The sequence below is a fragment of the Lycorma delicatula genome, chromosome 3 (genome assembly GCF_047948215.1).
Source record: "Lycorma delicatula isolate Av1 chromosome 3, ASM4794821v1, whole genome shotgun sequence".
Classification (NCBI taxonomy): domain Eukaryota; kingdom Metazoa; phylum Arthropoda; class Insecta; order Hemiptera; family Fulgoridae; genus Lycorma; species Lycorma delicatula.
Window position 1 is genome coordinate 140,356,955 of NC_134457.1, and position 14,424 is coordinate 140,371,378.

Consider the following 14,424-nt stretch of genomic DNA (forward strand, 5'->3'; position numbering starts at 1 on the left):
CAGGCACAACGTATTTCATACGCTACGAAATTCCATTTCCATATTCCCACACACAACCCTCAAAGCTTCTGAAATTTTTATCTTAACTATTAAGAAAAAAAAATTATTTTAAAATTTCATCTCAGTTTTTTTTTAGTGTGAAATGTTACTTTGAGAATACAAAATTTCATCATCTATGGTTTATGTCATGTCACGATCTTTTCTTTTATAAAATTAATTTTCATTTCTTATTTCCTTCCATAACATACAGTTAATATGTAAAATTTCCATTATATTTTCCTTTTTCATTCCATAAACCAGTTATAATTCAAAATATGCTTCTCTACATTATGGTCGGGATATATAATGAAAAAACACAGATGAAAGTAAACAACACATTTTTATTTTATTGTTCGATATTCTATTATCATTATCACTGACAAGAGACTGTTTTCGTTCATTTCCGTTAATCTTATATGAAGTGGAAGGTCATTTCATGTAAAATTAACGGACCATTGTGCTTATGTAAAGACATAAGCACAATGATATTTTTTTTTTTATTTTTGGAAAACTACCAATTAATTTTTTTTTTAATTACTGTATTGATTTTCAATAAAAAAATTCAACAAATAAAATTTTAGTTAAAGAAAACTCAAAAACCGATAACAAAAATTATATAAGTAAATAAATAAAAATCACTGAGTAAATAAATTTGAACATCTGAATAAATCCATACTGATTTTGAACAAAATCAAAATGACATGTTTTTGAATAATCCATATATAGAAAGTTAAAGTATATATTAAAATATGTATAAAAAATTTAAAAGACATTAACAAATAATATAAGTTATTATATTATAATATAATAATAATATTAACAATTAATAATATTCATGAAATAATACAAAAATGTGTCTACTACATTTTTTTTTATAAAATAAAAAATAATAAAATTCAATACGAAAGATTTATTCTTGTATTCATTATTCATAATTTTCTTTATTACTAATAAATATTTGTTAAAAACTATCATATTCGTCAGTGTTTAACAATCACAATGCTCAGTTAATTATAAATTTTTAATTATTTTTTTTTTTGTATATACAATTTCTGAGCGTTTTCAATAATTTTCTTAATTACGGTTTTTGAGAGTTTATTTCAATAATCGTTCAGCGCACCTATTTCTAGTAGTTTATTATAATTATTGACAATGCAAGTATAAATTAATTAACAATAATGAAATTTATAGAAATATTTTTCAATGAATAATTTACTTAAAATACATATTAATATAAAATAGAATACCACAAAAAATTACTTCTACTTTTTACGTAACAAAAATTAATAGAATAAATACTAAAGATTTATTCTGGTATTTATAATTGATAGATTGTTTTTATTACTTCTAAGTAAGTAAATTATTTCAAATAAATTTTAATAATATAGGCTGACAAGAAAACACAGACTAATTTGATGTACAAAATAAATTATATTGGAAGTATGATTTGTAAAAAATAACCGTTGTATGTACGAGTAATAACTGCAAAAGTTGTTTGCATTCGAATAGAAGTATCTAGAAGTGAAAAGAAATTAAAATGACAAGTTCATTACGAAGGTTAAATGACAAATAGCTTTCCACGGTCGATACTGAATACAAATCGATATGAAGGACTTATTTTATTTCAACTTATTGTAGTAAGTAATTTTTTCAGTAGAGTGTATCCACATAATATATAACAAATGCAATCTAGAAATTGTCATTAACTGATGGACACGGTCAAGGTTGTATCGTAAACTACCCAGTAACTATGACAACTAATTGCAAGTTTATAGACTTTTTTTGTAATAGGAATAACAAAATACTTTATATCTATATCATGAATCAGGAAACTCCAATCGTTTGTTTAAAAATTACTTTGTGACATTGAAAAAGATAAGGTAATATGTATGAAAATTATTATTATTATTATTATTATTATTAACTGATTTGAACTACAATGCAAAAAATTATGAGGCTACTACACATTTTAATTGTAATATTAGCGTTAGAATAATTAAATCAAAATAAAATAAATATAAGAAAGCAGATTACCTAATTAGCCGTTAAATACTATGATCTTATTTTACCAAATTTTTTATAAAAAATGTATAATTTATGTACAATTTTTTTTATATTTATTCACTTTGGATACAACAGCGTCAATTCATTCAATGTTGATTACGCTGATGCAAGTCAATTACAAATTGACTGAAAAATAATATTACAATTTTAATGGGAGGGAAAAGTTTTTTATACATTCTTTTAAAGCTAAAAGTTAAGAAAATAAAAACTTTTATTTAAATTAAAACTTCCTCAAAACAAAGAATGAAAGAAGTAATATTCTTTACCAATTATGACAGAGCTAACACCAATGTTTATTTATACACCACTGTCTCCAAATAACAATTATTTAATTAATAAACCTGCTTTTAAAACTGAGTTTTGGTTATTAAAAAATGGAATAAATATATTTTTTTTTTTCATTAATTATTATTATTTCTGAGAAATGGTCCCTATGATGATGAACATTCTAATTTCCTTGTAAAATGAGGATAATATGTATACGTGTACAGATACATCACGCTGTTAAAGTAAATGAAAGAAATAAAATGAATTTTTTTCTTCATCATTTTCTTGTTAAAATAAGACTTGTTAATTAAATTGAAAAAAATCAGGATAAATAAGATTACGCGAAATTTTCTGTACGTGATAATTTCTCTCTAGATTTTCATAAATCTTTTTGGCCGAAATTCCTTATTAGTACAAAAAGTTAAAAAAGTTATATAAAATTCAAAATCTGAAATTTTTTTTTTTTTTTTAAATCACGTTAATCCAATATTTATTTTAACAAAATTTCTTTGTTTCGATTTATGGTGGTTCCTTACACGAAAAGAGATATTAAACGTATGAACTGTGTCAGATTAATATTAAGATCGCTTAAAACTCTTTTCTTATCCTCACTTTTATAAACGGACACCCGTGAAACGAACTGTCTCAATGAATTTGTATCAATTATAATATTAATTTAGCAGAATATGTTTAATTAACAAACATTCTTTCATTTAATTTATGTAAATAAACTACCTTGACAATTATAGGCGACATGAAAAAATCACAAGTCAAACCTTAAAAAAATATTACCACTCTCAAGAATAACAACTATTCAATGTCAGGGCAAAAAAAGGTGAAGATTGAGGTTTCCCGTTCCCTTTTTTATAGAGCAAATATATATTTTATAACAGCATGCCAAGCTCAATAAATTCAGGTCACCTAAATTCTGTTCGCGATAGAAATCGGCTGTATAATGAACATCATTACTCTCAGTGAAAGCAACTATAAATAGTGGCTTTTAAGAACACCTTATGTGCTGTACATGCAGAACAACCATAAGAAAAACTGGGACAAATTGTGCAAGGGAAGAAATTTATTTATTTATTACTAAGGAGTTATTATGAACAGTGTTTCTAATAAGAAATGGAAGCCTTTTAATAATATTCGCAAAAATAAAATTATTATTTTTTGGACGTTACAAGCGATATTACTAAATTTCGGTTACTAGAAAGAGCCGCTTCTTACTAGTTAATGTAAGTTTATCATAAAGTGCACTTCCGCAAGGCCTTTGTTTGACCTTCTGACGACTAATGACGTCGTGGGTCAAACATTGGCAAATCATCAAAATTAAAAATAAATATTAAGTTCTCTTAAAGTATCACGCCACAATTGTGACGAAATAAACAACCTCAAAAAAATAAGAGTACATTATTTATAAACAAAGTTTTGTTTGTTGGACCACATTCGTCGCATAAATATGAGGTATCACTTTACGTAATATTAAGTAATAAATATTTTCTGAAACAGAGATTTTTATTCCTAAAACTACATGTATTAAATTAGAAATAATTTTAATATCAGGATTAAATTAAAAAAAATATTCAGTAATTTGATATTTAAAACATACCGTTTTTTTTTTTTTTTTAATTATTATTATTATTAAGATAACAATTGTGTTATTAGATAAATTAACCAAGAATAAAAGATCTTGAAAATATTAATTATTGAGATAAAGGATAAATTTCGAATCTTCCTGTTTTTTTTTTTTGAATTGTAGATTATAAATTTCCTCCCGAATTTACGGTTATACAACTGTAATTTGAAATCAATGATAGTAATCTAAATTTTAGATTTATAATTTAATACTTCGTAATCAATGTTATTGCTTCAGTAATTTAAATCAGTCTTCTTTAATTCTTATGAACTCTTAATTATTTATTGAAGATAAAATGATATTCAATGTCCGTAGTCCGTACATAATTTTTTATAAGTTCAGGCTACAGAAAGAACTTTCAAGAATTGTTTTTTCCTTTTTTTTCCAAATATTATCATTTTTTTTTAAAGGATTACACTTACATCACCTATAATGTTAGAGAAGAAAATTCATTAGATTATTTTTGTAGATGTTAACACAAAACTTAATGTCACCGAACTTCAGTAACCTGTCGTATTATTTTACTCCAATTAAAATTTTAAAGCTTTAAACACTTTTAATAAATTTATATTTTTTTTGGTTTAAACAACGAAGTTATTTTTAGTAACTTTGTTGCAATGTTCGAAAAAAGTTACTCTTATTACAGATTTCAAAACAAATCTTGAGAATAGTTTCATATATATTTGTTGGTTTTTCATTAAGTGAAATTTTCTTTACTATGAATGTGAAGGTCGCAATCGCAATTAAAAATAATAAAATAAATTACTATGACAAGTGAGAAGGTTGGACCAAAAAACTTTCTTACAAATGCGTTTTATTTTAATAATCTAAAATGGTTTAGCTTTTTTTCTGTTGAGCCGGCTAGTTCAGAAACATTGAAACCACTTCCCTGAAAGAGAAACAAAAAACTAATGCATAATTTATTAGTTGCATAATTTATTGCGTAAGAAAATTATTTATTGCATAATTAATTGGAACGCGTGAACCTTCGCTATTTTGGCAAAACAGTGTTTATTTAATCAGCTGGATTTTTATGACAGATTGTAGAATTTTCATTTTACTTTGAAGAAAATAATTTTGTTGGGAGAAAAATAAAGGCCGATATAATACCAGGTAAAAATATGATAATCTGTTCAAAATATTTTTAATACGTTAAATTTGATTACACTTTTCGTTACAACAGGAACAGAAGTGTTATATCTTTACAACCACTCGATTTAAAATATTGAGTTTTTTCCATAATAAAATTTATTGTTTTCTGTTTTCCTGTCGTAAATTGAAATATATTAAGTTATAAAAAAATGGAACACTTACAGAGGAAGTAGTAAGGTCTCTATATATTTTAAGTTTACTGAAAAAATATTCTTTTCTAAAGGCAGTAATTTTAATGGAAATTCTTATTTATTTTTTTCACCTTTTTTCCATTCTATTGCTTATGAAAATTACATAATTATGCACGTATCATAGTAAGTTGCTAAAACGTATAGTTCACCGGAAAAAAAGATTCCTATGTCTATTACGAAACAGTTTTTTTAATGGCGGTTAAATATTGAAACCGATCATCTGGAACGTTATTTAAATACTTCACAACAGATAAAATTCTGTTGTTACTGAAATTAAAAATTTAAATCTCTAAATTTAAAATTGCAGTAGCCTAATAGGCCAAAAACAGAGTACATTTTATTCAGATAAATTGCAACTCAAAAGAATAAAGCAACACAACTAATTTCAATATGATGTAATATTTTTCAATGAGTGGTTTGTAAGATTAATAAATATATAAGAAACAAGCTTTTTTCCGTGAGAAAAACTTTCCGTTTTTACTTATTTGTTTTATTATAGTATATTTAAAGATACTGCAGTTTTAAAAAATAAAATAACACGTTTATTTTTATAAAATTCACGGCGTACTCATAATGTCATAATGTATCTTAAACACACACACACACACACACACACACACACACACACACACACACACACACACACACACACACACACACACACACACACACACACACACACACACACACACAGACACACACACACACACACAGTGAGAGAGAGAGAGTGAGAGAGAGAAAGAGTGTGTGTGTGTGTGTGTGTGTGTGTGTGTGTGAGAGAGAGAGAGAGAGAGAGAGAGAGAGAGAGAGAGAGAGGGGGGGGGGAGAGAGAGAGTCAGAGAGAGAGAGAGAGAGAGAGAGAGAGAGAGAGAGAGAGAGAGAGAGAGAGAGAGAGAGAGAGAGAGAGAGAGAGAGAGTGAGAGACTTTTTTTGGGCTGTATCACAATATTGGAACCAAATGGGGGGTTGTGGACATCTGAGGTATAGATTATTTGAGAAAAGATTCTGATAAGATCCTCTCCACAGGACAGCTTCGCAAATGTTTGTTATATGGAACTGATGTTTAGCGGAATTCTTTAATCGTACTAATCAATTATAGAAACTATTTCGGAATTCTTACTCACCACAATTCCCTTTTAAAGGTATAACTTCAAAAAAATGATTTGAAGGTGTCAAATATTTTTTCTATAATTGATTCATCGCAAATAATTCAGGTCTGATGAATGGAAATATGATGTATGCGGTATTTAGCAATATTTATTCAGGTGAAAATTCCTTCCAAGCCTCACAACAACTGTTAAATTGCAGAATAACTACCATTTGGTCATGAAGGGAGGGCAGAAAAATACTTTTATTCTTAATGTCAACAGTGTTTTTAAAAATTATACTCTTTTATATCATAAGGTTATAAAATAAGTTGATAAAAGGGTACGGTTGAAGTTGTCCGCTGCGATACGCGTTTTCCCTTCTTGCGGTCGAAGATAGAAAGAACAGTTTTTGTCTATTTATTTAACCTACAGTTCAGCAGTAAATTAAAATTTTATGTTTACTTCAACTTTTGAATCTTCCCTAATGATAAAAGCATATTTCCAGATTTCAATTTTTTCTCATGATTACGATTTTTTTCTAGAAAAATGGTTTTATTTTTTCCGGCTGCACAATTTTTCATTTTTCTTTCCTTAAGATTGAAGTCATTTTGTCAAAAATGTATGTTCATGAAATTGAGCGTCCTTATTAAATTTTCTTATCAGTAAGTATAATATCTTTTCGTTTGTCACTTAAACCATCAAAATATTTACGAGTAGTTTTCAGTTTCAGAATTTTAACTAAGAAGTCGAAACACGCATCCTTATTTTCTACTTACAACGTTCTTATTTCTTTGCTTCTGATTTCATTAGTTTTTTTTTTTAATTTCCTCCACCCAAGTATTACAAACTCAGCCAAGCTAGTATTTAATAGCTCATGGGCGTTCACCTTAATATGGCCTTGACATTAACATTATGGTAATTGTAATAGCGATAACAATAATTGTATAATATAGTATACAATATAGTATTAATATTAACATACATCATTAATCTTGTTATAACTGTACTTATGCATATATATATTATAAGCTGCATTTTTTAAATAGTTAACAATTATTTAACATTACAGTAGGAAAGGTTTTATCACATAAAAGTTTATAGGTTATGTCATTAGAATACACATTTTTATATTAAATATTTTTATTTAACCTCCGATAAAGAAAAACAGTACATTTAATATATATATATTTAAGAACATGTGACTTTAAATTAAAAATACAAAAGAAATATGAAGCTTAATTGAGTACTAAATTTCATTGATAAATAATTTGATAATTTAATTTAAAAAATGTAGAGTTTATCAGTATCATTTCCAGATATCAGTTATACAATAATAATATAAAATAAAATGTAATAACAAATAATCATTAAAAATATAAAAAGTTAAGAAAAAAACTAAAAAAATAAAGAATTCGTCGTAAATTAAAATACTTTTTATTGTAAATAAATCAACTACTATTCCAGTCTAGACTGATAAATTAAATAATAATTAATATAAGTTTCCATATTAATTAAAATAATAATATCTTTAATATTACACTTATCGACTAATTTATCAATCTTTATCACAATAGTGATTCATTTGATGTTTAAATAACTTTATTCTGTATGCTAGCGTTTACTTCATCGTTAGCTTATTCATAATTATAAATATTTTCGTAACCAAATAAAGAAAAATATATATAAGCATACTAAACGATTACATAGATATAATAAGTAACGGAAGGATGTGTAGGTGAATAAGGTTAAAGAAATTGATTATATTATCTGTAAGTTTCCTGTTCACTGTTTCAATCCCGAATTTTTAACATAAATTTTATAAATGATAATTATTTAATTATTAAAAATCATCATTTATGAATGAACGGTGTTAAACGTTTATTTATTTCTTTTCATTGAATATATCCAGTTTTTAAATGAGTATTAAGTAATAAATTGTTATTCAAATATAAATTCCAGAATTAAATGTGAAGTGATTATTAAATAGATCACCAATACAAGTTTTATTATCTAATCACGTATGTAATATATTATCTATTTTACGTTATCTATCCTTACAATTTGCATATTTATTAAATATACATGTACGTACTTTTCCAACCTCTGAGCTCATGGTTGGTGATATCAAAAGACTTTACTTAGATACATTTTAGTTCATTATCTAAAGAATAGTAGGAACTTTAAACGAGTTCGATATTTTACTTAATTATAAAGTTATAACGATATTTTGTTTTTTCAAAAAAGCCGCCCCCCATTTCCAACCCATGGTCCGATTTTTCCCATTAACAAACTCCACCGAGATTTTAGGTCGTTATATTTTATGTATCAATTGGAAAGTGATTAGAACAAAATTGCGGCAGTAATCGTGTCCACAAGAAAGTTAAATATATATATAAATGTAGATATAAACTATTGAACTGACGGTGGTTTTGGGGTCTGGGAGATGTGAAACGCGAAGATATGTCGAAATTTTCCGGAAGGCGAATCATGGTACCCATTACAATAAGTAGCTTTCCTATGAAATCTACCTAAAAAAACTATTTTTCGATATCGTTATATTGAACATCCATACACAATTTTTTTAAGCAGGTTTTTTACTTTCTTGTACGAAGTAAAGAAGGTATTGTGATCGCGAAAAATTTCGGTTTTCAGGTTTCAACGGAAATATCCATTTTGACCATTCCTGAATCCATTTTGACTAGTTTCGGCGTGACGTCTGTTCGTACGTACGCATGTATCTCGCATAACTCAAAAACAATTAGCCGTAGAATGTTGAAATTTTGGATTTAGGACTGTTGTAACATCTAGCTGTGCATCCCCCTTTTGATCCCAATCGACTGGAACGTAATCAAAAGTGTCCAAATAGCCTTTTTGTTAACTGCAGTAATAAGCCCTCATTGAGAGCTTTTCAACGATATATCATATGTGGTACTTATTTCACCGGTTCCAAAGTTATAGCCAAATAAAATTTTAATTAATGAAATATTTGGATTTAACAAGGAGATTGAAAAAAAAAAATGAAAAAATCAGAAGTTATTAGAGAAATACAATTTTATGTTATTTTAACTTTATTTCAAAAAAGTTTACAGAGGTTAATAATTATTAATAAATCAATATACTTCAATTAAAAAAAAAAAAAACGTTTAAAAAAATATATGTAAATGAAGTCGGATTCGAACTGATGTGTGCTTGGTTATGGATCTGACACTTTCTCAGTTACACAGTAAAACTACTTGAGCGAGGAGAAATAAAATTAATATAAAATACTGATACGTACACCACAAAAAAAATGTGATGCAATGTGGTGTCCACTACAATGCAATTGTGTAACTGTCCACTTTATTAAAGAATTGGAGAATTGAAGACTTGGAGGATATCTAACTTTCAAATGAAAGTTTAAATGAAGTGCAGAAAAAAATGTGAATATGTAATTTAATAGGCGTACAAGGAAGTCATGTGGTGTTCACATCAGATTTCTTTCGTTACTATTACGAAATTCTGGATGAGAAAAATTAACATGAACACAATCAAAACTATCTTTTTTTTTATCTATTGCGCAGTGTATTTATACATTGACAGAGAAAGTAGTAAATCATTGTGTAGTTAACTTATATCTAAGGAGGAAATGTCAGTATAAAATGTAATTTGTTTCCGTCAAATCAATGAGAAAAGAGTTTTAGAAACTTACACAAATGCTTTCTTCCCTGTTGTATAATCCCTGTTGCTGTATTAAAGCCTGATTTATTCTTTGACCGGCGTACAATGAGTATCAATTATGTTACAGAATACAACGAAATATGATAATAAACAAAATTATTCTGTATTAGAAATTTACACTACAAATAATAGTTATTACATAATGTAAACATTATGTCTACGCGTGAATTATTTTATTAAGTTTTTCTTTTCCTTTTTATTTCTTAGCACAAAAACACGATTATTCGGAAAAGAAAGTCACTGCTATTTTGCGGAGTTACGTTATTTTATTTAAATATACTATAATAATTAAGTGTAATTTCGTTTTTAAAATCACGTTTTTTTGTGGTATTTTATACAGCTGAAAAATTTCGGCAGTTTTCACTGCAAGCCTGTTATTTAGAAAATTACGTTACTCGAAGAAACGTTTCTCTAAATTAACACAAAAAAAAGAAGAAACTCGCTTTATTAAATAAACCTATATTATAATTGTTACTGCATGAATAAATAAATAATTTATAATTATTAACTTTAAATATTTTAAAACTTTGTTATAATAACTGACGATGAATAGGTGTTGTTGATCATCTGAATGTTAATTGATTATTAAATAAGATTACAAACTGTATTAAAAAAGAAGGAATTTTTAACCCTTGTAAAGATAAATACTGAGAAGAAAAATGTATAAACATAAAAAAAAATACTAAAATTCTGTTAAAAGAAAAGAAACGATTGTTTGCGTCAATACATATATTATATAAAAAAAATCCTTATCCTAACTTTATGATAAAGACAGAGCTGTTAATGAAAGTTAGAAACTAACAACAGTTACCTCGGTTCCTATAAATTGATAATAAAACATTTCATAACAACAGATCTGAAGAAACTGTTTCAAAACGCAGTGTTTTTACTAAAGTTTCCGCTACGATGAACTGAAATACTGTAGAATGGGAATGATTTACGATTAAGAATAATTTATAACTGTGACCACGCATACTTTTTATTCCTTAAACCAGTTTCCAGTACAATATCATATATTTTAGGATCCCATCATCTAATGTGTAATAGAATGGCAAAAGAACATCCACAGCAATGCATTACCCATCTTATCAAAAACATAAATGAAATTCGATCCGTTGAATCGTATTGTAACACAGGAACGATTAATGTTTTCGATCGGATAATAAACAAATCGCTTACGTATTGATTACTACTACTTTCGTGTTTCTGTCATGGTGGAATAGAGAATTTACTATAGAATAAGAAATAATCTAGAGAACTTCGGGACAACTTTCCGTGTAGTACAGCTTCATTTGTGATCACAAGGTCGGAATGTTATTAATTAAAGAAACTTATAGCATATGGTATTTAGGAAAAAAGAACAAAGGTATTGATGGTATTAAAAATTAATTGTTGCAAATAGCTTTGATCTTTCAGTCTTCCTTACGGAAAGGCAAACATTTGATCTTTGAACCGCTTCGGTACATTAATAAACGAAGCTAAGAACTTGTTCAAATTTGTTTCAATTTAGTGAATCTACAATAGTTTATATACAAACATTTATGATGCTGATAACGTTTTACTGTTTAAAATTTAAAAAATATAAGGCTTAAGTATTGTTTTGAGTATAATACTTTAGACGATAAGCTTAGGGATAAATAATAGTAATGGTAATACTAATTTAGCTAAATAACGGAAAAATTATGCTACACCTTAATGATTTTAATCGGTTTCCACAATGCATAACTAATAAGTAGTATGATTGACACCTAGGTCAAGGATTCTTCTTTGTAAAGACTAGGTCAATGAACTATAGTACTATAAAATGTTAATATACTGTTTTTCTAAAGCATAACGGCTATGAATACAGCTTTATACGAAAAAACTAACTGTGAAAATAACCAATAAATATGCTAATACAAACAAGTGATCGTTATGTTAAACACTACAAAATTATATTATAAAAATTTTAAATTGGAAGCGATTTTTATGAATACATAATTTAAATTTCTCGCTTTACGTAATTTACTCGATATACTTCATTTGCAACCGCTCTTGATTCCGTTCATTAATCTCTAGTTAATTCAGTATATGTAAAACTTATTAAGTCTGTTTTAAAATTGTGTAATCGATAGTTATTATTATTATTACTAGTTCTTAGAAAAATTACGAAATGTTAATTTCTTTGAAAATTGTAAAAGAGTTTTGTATTATTTACGAACGGAAACCTGTAAAATATATTATTAAATGTCATTGTTCAATTACCTATCTTTGAACTAGAAGGATTGAATTCAGTGATTTGGTAGGACCTAAGCTGAAATTATAGTAAAAGTAAATAGTTTTTAGTAGATTTTAGAAGCCGATGTGCTTGGTCGTTGGGATTCAGCTAACTATGTCACTGAAGTCACGATCTGATCAAGACAAGACCAACTTAAACACGTCAATCTTATTCACACTGATTAAAATACCTAAACTCTAAATATCAGTTTTTATAAATAAAAATGTAAATTAGTATTGTAATGCACTACTAATTAGACTATACAAAAAGACTTGCATTAAAACACCGTTTTGTTTATATTATGTCCAGATAATATGGTATTTATAATAAATAGGCTGTTAGTTTAATTACAGTTTTAGAGGTGTATTTTCTTGTACAAGTTATTCCTGATACGATTCTGTTAATTGAATCCCAAAACTCAAAGCAAATAAGTAATAATCATCAAGGGTCTGAAATAAATTTTCTTTATTATTCGCCTACATTATTTTCATTATAATTTACTAATAAGCGTAAAAGAAAGGAATATAATGCTAATAGTAAGTTGATGTTGAAACAGAGCAACATACTAGTAATACAGAATATTAGTCAAATAATTTCTTTTTACGGTGAATGTAAGAAGGCATTATGAATATTTTAATAAAAGCAAGAAAATCTTTCCTACAAAACGAAAATTAGAAAGACTGTTTTTGTATCTAATGCTTTATGGCAGTGAAACAAGGAAAAAATGAAAGATCTTGAAAAGTAGAGAGTAGAAGCCTTTGTAATTTTGTTTTACGAACACTTACAATTTACAAGATCGATTCTTCAGAGAGGATCGCCTAAACAGTTTTTATTCTTCAGTTTAGTTCAGTTCAGTACTTTCACGAATACGTAATTCTGAGAAAAGTTTACGGTTTTTCATAAAGTAGACTGTGCCATCTTCGGGTGACTGTCGGCACTCTAAGGTGGCTGTTTAATATTTCGAGTATCGGAATTTTGCTACAGCATGTATTTAAGTTAGCCTACAAGTATTTTTGTCTCTCCACGTATTCTTGGATGGAAGTACAAGTATACGGAGGATAAGTGGTCGGTGTGGATACCCACTACCTGGAGGAGCCTAATATTCCTTGGGTGGGAGTTGTTCGTCTTCTTTCGTGTTCCGTTTCTTAATAGATCACCGTTTTGTTGGCATACATTTCTTTACATCTTATCCTAAGTAAAGATCAAGGGGAGAAAAGTTCTCCTGGATGATCAGTAGATTTTTTTTAGACTTCTTTAGATAATTATATTTCTTTGAGTTACAAACTGCCAAAGAAATCTCATTCCGCTTTAAACGAAACAAATCGCGTTTAAACGAAACAATAATTACGGTAGTAATTAGTACATTAATAATATTTTTAAATCGGTTTTCATTACCAAAAATATGTTTATCAATTAAGGAAGTTACCGTTGAACTGTTGTATAATTTTCTTACAATTTATTTTAATTTTACTACAAATGACGTACTTGGTTAACAATTTCAACCCGCGTAAGATAAGTAATTTTTATATTAATACGGTAGCCTATGCTAACCTCTTATTGATAAATTATGATAACTTAACTTCCGAAAAGCCAAAGTAATAGGCTAACATACTAAAAATAATGATATCTGCCTAATTAAAATAAACAACTTGTTTTTAAATAAATTTGCTTAATCTCTTTTTAATTATAATTTAAAAAACAACTACATATTTTTTTGTTTCTATTCTTATCGTTAAATAAGATTTTTTAAAAACTTAATTAGGTCGGATAGATTTCATGTTTGGATTCTTAAAAAACCGAACATCCCAAATCATTTCCTAAAATATTTATAATATGTAAAGGTTTATCCGTTATGTCTATTCCTAAAAGCGAGGTAATACAAAACACAATTCACTTCAGGAATGCTGTAAGCGTGGTCAAAGCATCCCATGTGGAGAAAGTAAGAAACAATGAGACTTCCCTTTTGTTCCATCAATAACTTCTCAGAAATAAATGTGATCTTATAGACTGTAC

General features: G+C 27.1%; 1 protein-coding gene and 1 long non-coding RNA gene across 5 annotated transcripts in view; one reads left to right on the forward strand and one right to left on the reverse strand.

The window, feature by feature from the left end:
• LOC142322053 (uncharacterized) overlaps positions 1-14,424 on the reverse strand; it is an 850,063-nt gene that overhangs the window by 334,920 nt on the left and 500,719 nt on the right. The window lies entirely within an intron of this gene.
• Positions 1,690-14,424, forward strand: part of LOC142320989 (uncharacterized) — a 68,878-nt gene continuing 56,143 nt past the window's right edge. Inside the window, exon 1 of the long non-coding RNA XR_012755534.1 lies at positions 1,690-1,919. This is a non-coding gene — a long non-coding RNA (uncharacterized LOC142320989). The remainder of the gene's footprint in view (positions 1,920-14,424) is intronic.